We start from the raw sequence: 10,716 nt of genomic DNA, 5'->3' as shown, positions 1-10,716 counted from the left end.
GAGACAATGCATTACTCACCATATCATAGTGTTATTGAGACAATGCATTACTCACCATATCATAGTGTTATTGAGACAATGAATTACTCACCGTATCACAGTGTGATTGACGCAATGTATTACTCACTGTATCATAGTGTGATTGAGCCAATGCATTACTCACCATATCATAGTGTGATTGAGACAATGTATTACTCGCTATATCATAGTGTGATTGAGACAATGCATTACTCACCGTATCATAGTGTGATTGAGACAATGCATTACTCACCATATCATAGTGTGATTGAGACAATGCATTACTCACCACATCATAGTGTGATTGACACAATGCATTACTCACGATATCATAGTGTGATTGGGACAATGCATTACTCGTCGAATCATAGTGCGATTGAGACAATGCATTACTCGCCATATCATAGTGTTATTGAGACAATGCATTACTCACCATATCATAGAGTGATTGAGACAATGCGTTACTCACCATATCACAGTGTGATTGAGACAAAGCATTACTCACCGTATCATAGTGCGATTGAGACAATGCATTACTCACCGTATTATAGTGTGATTGAGACAATGCATTACTCACCATATCATAGAGTGATTGAGACAATGCATTACTCGCCGTATCATAGTGTGATTGAGACAATGCATTACTCACCATATCAGAGTGTGACTGGGACAATGTATTACTCGCTATATCATAGTGTGATTGAGACAATGCATTACTCACCGTATCATAGTGTGATTGAGACAATTACTCGTCGAATCATAGTGCGATTGAGACAATGCATTACTCGCCATATCATAGTGTTATTGAGACAATGCATTACTCACCATATCATAGAGTGATTGAGACAATGTATTACTCACCATATCATGGTGTGATTGAGACAATGCATTACTCACTATAGCATAGTGTGATTGAAACAATGCATTACTCACCATATCACAATGTGATTGAGACAATGCATTACTCACCACATCATAGTGTGATTGACACAATGCATTACTCACCATATCATAGTGTGATTGGGACAATGCATTACTCACCGTATCATAGTGTGATTGAGACAATGCATTACTCACCATATCATAGTGCGATTGGGACAATGCATTACTCATCGAATCATAGTGCAATTGAAACAATGCATTACTCGCCATATCATAAAGTGATTGAGACAATGAGTTACTCACCATATCATAGTGTGATTGAGACAATGCATTACTCACCGTATCATAGTGTGATTGAGACAATGCATTACTGACCATATCATAGCGTTATTGAGACAATGCATTACTCATCATATCATAGTGTTATTGAGACAATGCATTACTCACCATATCATAGAGTGATTGAGACAATGCATTACTCATCGTATTATAGTGTGATTGAGACAATTCATTACTCACCATATCATTGAGTGATTGAGACAATGCATTACTCACCGTATCATAGTGTGATTGAGACAATGCATTACTCACCATATCATAGTGTGATTGAGACAATGTATTATTCACCATATCATAGTGTGATTGAGACAATGCATTACTCACCATATCATAGTGTTATTGAGACAATGAATTACTCACCGTATCATAGTGTGATTGACGCAATGCATTACTTATCATATCATAGTATAACTGAGACATTACATTACTCACCATATCATAGTGTGATTGAGACAATGCATTACTCACTGTATCATAGTGTGATTGAGCCAATGTATTACTCACCATATCATAGTGTGATTGAGACAATGTAATACTCACCGTATCATAGTGTGATTGAGACAATGCATTACTCACCATATCATAGTGTTATTGAGACAATGCAATAATCACCATATCATAGTGTTATTGAGACAAAGAATTACTCACCGTATCATAGTGTGATTGACGCAAAGCATTACACATCATATCATAGTATAACTGAGACATTACATTACTCACCATATCATAGTGTGATTGAGACAATGCATTACTCACTGTATCATAGTGTGATTGAGCCAATGCATTACTCACCATATCATAGTGTGATTGAGACAATGTAATACTCACCGTATCATAGTGTGATTGACACAATGCATTACTCACCATATCATAGTGTGATTGGGACAATGCATTACTCACCGTATCATAGTGTGATTGAGACAATGCATTACTGACCATATCATAGTGTTATTGAGACAATGCATTACTCACCATATCATAGTGTTATTGAGACAATGCATTACTCATCGTATTATAGTGTGATTGAGACAATGCATTACTCATCATATCATAGTATAATTGAGACACTGCATTACTCACCATAACAGAGTGTGACTGAGACAATGTATTACTCGCTATATCATAGTGTGATTGAGACAATTACTCACCGTATCATAGTGTGATTGAGACAATGCATTACTCACCATACCATAGAGTGATTGAGACAATGCATTACTCACCGTATCATAGTGTGATTGAGACAATGCATTACTCACCATATCATAGTGTGATTGAGACAATGTACTACCCACCATATCATAATGTGATTGAGACAATGCATTACTCACCATATCATAGTGTTATTGAGACAATGCATTACTCGCCATATCATAGTGTTATTGAGACAATGCATTACTCACCATATCATAGAGTGATTGAGACAATGCGTTACTCACCGTATTATAGTGTGACTGAGACAATGCATTACTCACCATATCATAGTGTGACTGAGACAATGCATTACTCACCATATCATAGTGTGATTGAGACAATTACTCGTCGAATCATAGTGCGATTGAGACAATGCATTACTCGCCATATCATAGTGTTATTGAGACAATGCATTACTCACCATATCATAGAGTGATTGAGACAATGTATTACTCACCATATCATGGTGTGATTGAGACAATGCATTACTCACTATAGCATAGTGTGATTGAGACAATGCATTACTCACCATATCACAATGTGATTGAGACAATGCATTACTCACCACATCATAGTGTGATTGACACAATGCATTACTCACCATATCATAGTGTGATTGGGACAATGCATTACTCACCGTATCATAGTGTGATTGAGACAATGCATTACTGACCATATCATAGTGTTATTGAGACAATGCATTACTCACCATATCATAGTGTTATTGAGACAATGCATTACTCATCGTATTATAGTGTGATTGAGACAATGCATTACTCATCATATCATAGTATAACTGAGACATTGCATTACTCACCATATCAGAGTGTGACTGAGACAATGTATTACTCGCTATATCATAGTGTGATTGAGACAATTACTCACCGTATCAGTGTGATTGAGACAATGCATTACTCACCATATCATAGTGTGATTGAGACAATGCATTACTCACCATATCATAGTGTTATTGAGACAATGCATTACTCACCATATCATAGTGTTATTGAGACAATGCATTACTCATCGTATAATAGTGTGATTGAGACAATGCATTACTCATCATATCATAGTATAACTGAGACATTGCATTACTCACCATATCAGAGTGTAACTGGGACAATGTATTACTCGCTATATCATAGTGTGATTGAGACAATGCATTACTCACCGTATCATAGTGTGATTGAGACAATGCATTACTCACCATATCATAATGTGATTGAGACAATGCATTACTCACCACATCATAGTGTGATTGACACAATGCATTACTCAAGATATCATAGTGTGAATGGGACAATGCATTACTCGTCGAATCATAGTGCGATTGAGACAATGCATTACTCGCCATATCATAGTGTGATTGAGACAATGCATTACTCACTGTATCATAGTGTGATTGAGCCAATGCATTACTCACCATATCATAGTGTGATTGAGACAATGTAATACTCACCGTATCATAGTGTGATTGAGACAATGCATTACTCACCATATCATAGTGTTATTGAGACAATGCATTACTCACCATATCATAGTGTTATTGAGACAATGAATTACTCAACGTATCATAGTGTGATTGACGCAATGTATTACTCACTGTATCATAGTGTGATTGAGCCAATGCATTACTCACCATATCATAGTGTGATTGAGACAATGTATTACTCATGATATCATAGTGTGATTGAGACAGTGCATTACTCACCATATCAGAGTGTGACTGGGACAATGTATTACTCGCTATATCATAGTGTGATTGAGACAATGCATTACTCACCATATCATAATGTGATTGAGACAATGCATTACTCACCACATCATAGTGTGATTGACACAATGCATTACTCACGATATCATAGTGTGATTGGGACAATGCATTACTCGTCGAATCATAGTGCGATTGAGGCAATGCATTACTCGCCATATCATAGTGTTATTGAGACAATGCATTACTCACCATATCATAGAGTGATTGAGACAATGCGTTACTCACCATATCACAGTGTGATTGAGACAATGCATTACTCGCCGTATCATAGTGTGATTGAGACAATGCATTACTCACCATATCAGAGTGTGACTGGGACAATGTATTACTCGCTATATCATAGTGTGATTGAGACAATGCATTACTCACCGTATCATAGTGTGATTGAGACAATTACTCGTCGAATCATAGTGCGATTGAGACAATGCATTACTCGCCATATCATAGTGCGATTGAGACAATGCATTACTCGCCATATCATAGTGTTATTGAGACAATGCATTACTCACCATATCATAGAGTGATTGAGACAATGTATTACTCACCATATCATGGTGTGATTGAGACAATGCATTACTCACTATATCATAGTGTGATTGAGACAATGCATTACTCACCATATCACAATGTGATTGAGACAATGCATTACTCACCACATCATAGTGTGATTGACACAATGCATTACTCACCATATCATAGTGTGATTGGGACAATGCATTACTCACCGTATCATAGTGTGATTGAGACAATGCATTACTGACCATATCATAGTGTTATTGAGACAATGCATTACTCACCATATCATAGTGTTATTGAGACAATGCATTACTCATCGTATTATAGTGTGATTGAGACAATGCATTACTCATCATATCATAGTATAACTGAGACATTGCATTACTCACCATATCAGAGTGTGACTGGGACAATGTATTACTCGCTATATCATAGTGTGATTGAGACAATTACTCACCGTATCATAGTGTGATTGAGACAATGCATTACTCACCATATCATAGTGTGATTGAGACAATGCATTACTCACCATATCATAGTGTTATTGAGACAATGCATTACTCACCATATCATAGTGTTATTGAGACAATGCATTACTCATCGTATTATAGTGTGATTGAGACAATGCATTACTCATCATATCATAGTATAACTGAGACATTGCATTACTCACCATATCAGAGTGTAACTGGGATAATGTATTACTCGCTATATCATAGTGTGATTGAGACAATGCATTACTCACCGTATCATAGTGTGATTGAGACAATGCATTACTCACCATATCATAATGTGATTGAGACAATGCATTACTCACCACATCATAGTGTGATTGACACATTGCATTACTCAAGATATCATAGTGTGAATGGGACAATGCATTACTCGTCGAATCATAGTGCGATTGAGACAATGCATTACTCGCCATATCATAGTGTGATTGAGACAATGCATTACTCACTGTATCATAGTGTGATTGAGCCAATGCATTACTCACCATATCATAGTGTGATTGAGACAATGTAATACTCACCGTATCATAGTGTGATTGAGACAATGCATTACTCACCATATCATAGTGTTATTGAGACAATGCATTACTCACCATATCATAGTGTTATTGGGACAATGAATTACTTACCGTATCATAGTGTGATAGACGCAATGTATTACTCACTGTATCATAGTGTGATTGAGCCAATGCATTACTCACCATATCATAGTGTGATTGAGACAATGTATTACTCACGATATCATAGTGTTATTGAGACAATGCATTACTCACCATATCAAAGTGTGACTGGGACAATGTATTACTCACTGTATCATAGTGTGATTGAGCCAATGCATTACTCACCATATCATAGTGTGATTGAGACAATGTACTACTCACCGTATCATAGTGTGATTGAGACAATGCATTACTCACCATATCATAGTGTTATTGAGACAATGCATTACTCACCATATCATAGTGTTATTGAGACAATGAATTACTCACCGTATCATAGTGTGATTGACGCAATGTATTACTCACTGTATCATAGTGTGATTGAGCCAATGTATTACTCACCATATCATAGTGTGATTGAGACAATGTATTACTCATGATATCATAGTGTGATTGAGACAATGCATTACTCACCATATCAGAGTGTGACTGGGACAATGTATTACTCGCTATATCATAGTGTGATTGAGACAATGCATTACTCACCGTATCATAGTGTGATTGAGACAATGCATTACTCACCATATCATAATGTGATTGAGACAATGCATTACTCACCACATCATAGTGTGATTGACACAATGCATTACTCACGATATCATAGTGTGATTGGGACAATGCATTACTCGTCGAATCATAGTGCGATTGAGACAATGCATTACTCGCCATATCATAGTGTTATTGAGACAATGCATTACTCGCCATATCATAGAGTGATTGAGACAATGCGTTACTCACCATATCACAGTGTGATTGAGACAATGCATTACTCACCGTATCATAGTGTGATTGAGACAATGCATTACTCACCGTATTATAGTGTGATTGAGACAATGCATTACTCACCATATCATAGAGTGATTGAGACAATGCATTACTCGCCGTATCATAGTGTGATTGAGACAATGCATTACTCACCATATCAGAGTGTGACTGGGACAATGTATTACTCGCTATATCATAGTGTGATTGAGACAATGCATTACTCACCGTATCATAGTGTGATTGAGACAATTACTCGTCGAATCATAGTGCGATTGAGACAATGCATTACTCGCCATATCATAGTGCGATTGAGACAATGCATTACTCGCCATATCATAGTGTTATTGAGACAATGCATTACTCACCATATCATAGAGTGATTGAGACAATGTATTACTCACCATATCATGGTGTGATTGAGACAATGCATTACTCACTATATCATAGTGTGATTGAGACAATGCATTACTCACCATATCACAATGTGATTGAGACAATGCATTACTCACCACATCATAGTGTGATTGACACAATGCATTACTCACCATATCATAGTGTGATTGGGACAATGCATTACTCACCGTATCATAGTGTGATTGAGACAATGCATTACTGACCATATCATAGTGTTATTGAGACAATGCATTACTCACCATATCATAGTGTTATTGAGACAATGCATTACTCATCGTATTATAGTGTGATTGAGACAATGCATTACTCATCATATCATAGTATAACTGAGACATTGCATTACTCACCATATCAGAGTGTGACTGGGACAATGTATTACTCGCTATATCATAGTGTGATTGAGACAATTACTCACCGTATCATAGTGTGATTGAGACAATGCATTACTCACCATATCATAGTGTGATTGAGACAATGCATTACTCACCATATCATAGTGTTATTGAGACAATGCATTACTCACCATATCATAGTGTTATTGAGACAATGCATTACTCATCGTATTATAGTGTGATTGAGACAATGCATTACTCATCATATCATAGTATAACTGAGACATTGCATTACTCACCATATCAGAGTGTAACTGGGATAATGTATTACTCGCTATATCATAGTGTGATTGAGACAATGCATTACTCACCGTATCATAGTGTGATTGAGACAATGCATTACTCACCATATCATAATGTGATTGAGACAATGCATTACTCACCACATCATAGTGTGATTGACACATTGCATTACTCATGATATCATAGTGTGAATGGGACAATGCATTACTCGTCGAATCATAGTGCGATTGAGACAATGCATTACTCGCCATATCATAGTGTGATTGAGACAATGCATTACTCACTGTATCATAGTGTGATTGAGCCAATGCATTACTCACCATATCATAGTGTGATTGAGACAATGTAATACTCACCGTATCATAGTGTGATTGAGACAATGCATTACTCACCATATCATAGTGTTATTGAGACAATGCATTACTCACCATATCATAGTGTTATTGGGACAATGAATTACTTACCGTATCATAGTGTGATAGACGCAATGTATTACTCACTGTATCATAGTGTGATTGAGCCAATGCATTACTCACCATATCATAGTGTGATTGAGACAATGTATTACTCACGATATCATAGTGTTATTGAGACAATGCATTACTCACCATATCAAAGTGTGACTGGGACAATGTATTACTCACTGTATCATAGTGTGATTGAGCCAATGCATTACTCACCATATCATAGTGTGATTGAGACAATGTACTACTCACCGTATCATAGTGTGATTGAGACAATGCATTACTCACCATATCATAGTGTTATTGAGACAATGCATTACTCACCATATCATAGTGTTATTGAGACAATGAATTACTCACCGTATCATAGTGTGATTGACGCAATGTATTACTCACTGTATCATAGTGTGATTGAGCCAATGCATTACTCACCATATCATAGTGTGATTGAGACAATGTATTACTCATGATATCATAGTGTGATTGAGACAATGCATTACTCACCATATCAGAGTGTGACTGGGACAATGTATTACTCGCTATATCATAGTGTGATTGAGACAATGCATTACTCACCGTATCATAGTGTGATTGAGACAATGCATTACTCACCATATCATAATGTGATTGAGACAATGCATTACTCACCACATCATAGTGTGATTGACACAATGCATTACTCCCGATATCATAGTGTGATTGGGACAATGCATTACTCGTCGAATCATAGTGCGATTGAGACAATGCATTACTCGCCATATCATAGTGTTATTGAGACAATGCATTACTCGCCATATCATAGAGTGATTGAGACAATGCGTTACTCACCATATCACAGTGTGATTGAGACAATGCATTACTCACCGTATCATAGTGTGATTGAGACAATGCATTACTCACCGTATTATAGTGTGATTGAGACAATGCATTACTCACCATATCATAGAGTGATTGAGACAATGCATTACTCGCCGTATCATAGTGTGATTGAGACAATGCATTACTCACCATATCAGAGTGTGACTGGGACAATGTATTACTCGCTATATCATAGTGTGATTGAGACAATGCATTACTCACCGTATCATAGTGTGATTGAGACAATGCATTACTCGTCGAATCATAGTGCGATTGAGACAATGCATTACTCGCCATATCATAGTGTTATTGAGACAATGCATTACTCACCATATCATAGAGTGATTGAGACAATGTATTACTCACCATATCATGGTGTGATTGAGACAATGCATTACTCACTATATCATAGTGTGATTCAGACAATGCATTACTCACCATATCACAATGTGATTGAGACAATGCATTACTCACCACATCATAGTGTGATTGACACAATGCATTACTCACCATATCATAGTGTGATTGGGACAATGCATCACTCACCGTATCATAGTGTGATTGAGACAATGCATTACTGACCATATCATAGTGTTATTGAGACAATGCATTACTCACCATATCATAGTGTTATTGAGACAATGCATTACTCATCGTATTATAGTATGATTGAGACAATGCATTACTCATCATATCATAGTATAACTGAGACATTGCATTACTCACCATATCAGAGTGTGACTGGGACAATGTATTACTCGCTATATCATAGTGTGATTGAGACAATTACTCACCGTATCATAGTGTGATTGAGACAATGCATTACTCACCATATCATAGTGTGATTGAGACAATGCATTACACACCATATCATAGTGTTATTGAGACAATGCATTACTGACCATATCATAGTGTTATTGAGACAATGCATTACTCACCATATCATAGTGTTATTGAGACAATGCATTACTCATCGTATTATAGTGTGATTGAGACAATGCATTACTCATCATATCATAGTATAACTGAGACATTGCATTACTCACCATATCAGAGTGTGACTGGGACAATGTATTACTCGCTATATCATAGTGTGATTGAGACAATGCATTACTCACCGTATCATAGTGTGATTGAGACAATGCATTACTCACCATATCATAATGTGATTGAGACAATGCATTACTCACCACATCATAGTGTGATTGACACAATGCATTACTCAAGATATCATAGTGTGAATGGGACAATGCATTACTCGTCCAATCATAGTGCGATTGAGACAATGCATTACTCGCCATATCATAGTGTGATTGAGACAATGCATTACTCACTGTATCATAGTGTGATTGAGCCAATGCATTATTCACCATATCATAGTGTGATTGAGACAATGTAATACTCACCGTATCATAGTGTGATTGAGACAATGCATTACTCACCATATCATAGTGTTATTGAGACAATGCATTACTCACCATATCATAGTGTTATTGAGACAATGAATTACTCACCGTATCATAGTGTGATTGACGCAATGTATTACTCACTGTATCATAGTGTGATTGAGCCAATGCATTACTCACCATATCATAGTGTGATTGAGACAATGTATTACTCACGATATCA

The sequence above is a fragment of the Saccoglossus kowalevskii genome, chromosome 10 (genome assembly GCF_978046115.1).
Source record: "Saccoglossus kowalevskii chromosome 10, keSacKowa6.1, whole genome shotgun sequence".
Lineage (NCBI taxonomy): Eukaryota > Metazoa > Hemichordata > Enteropneusta > Harrimaniidae > Saccoglossus > Saccoglossus kowalevskii.
Note: the sequence above shows the minus strand (reverse complement) of the source record.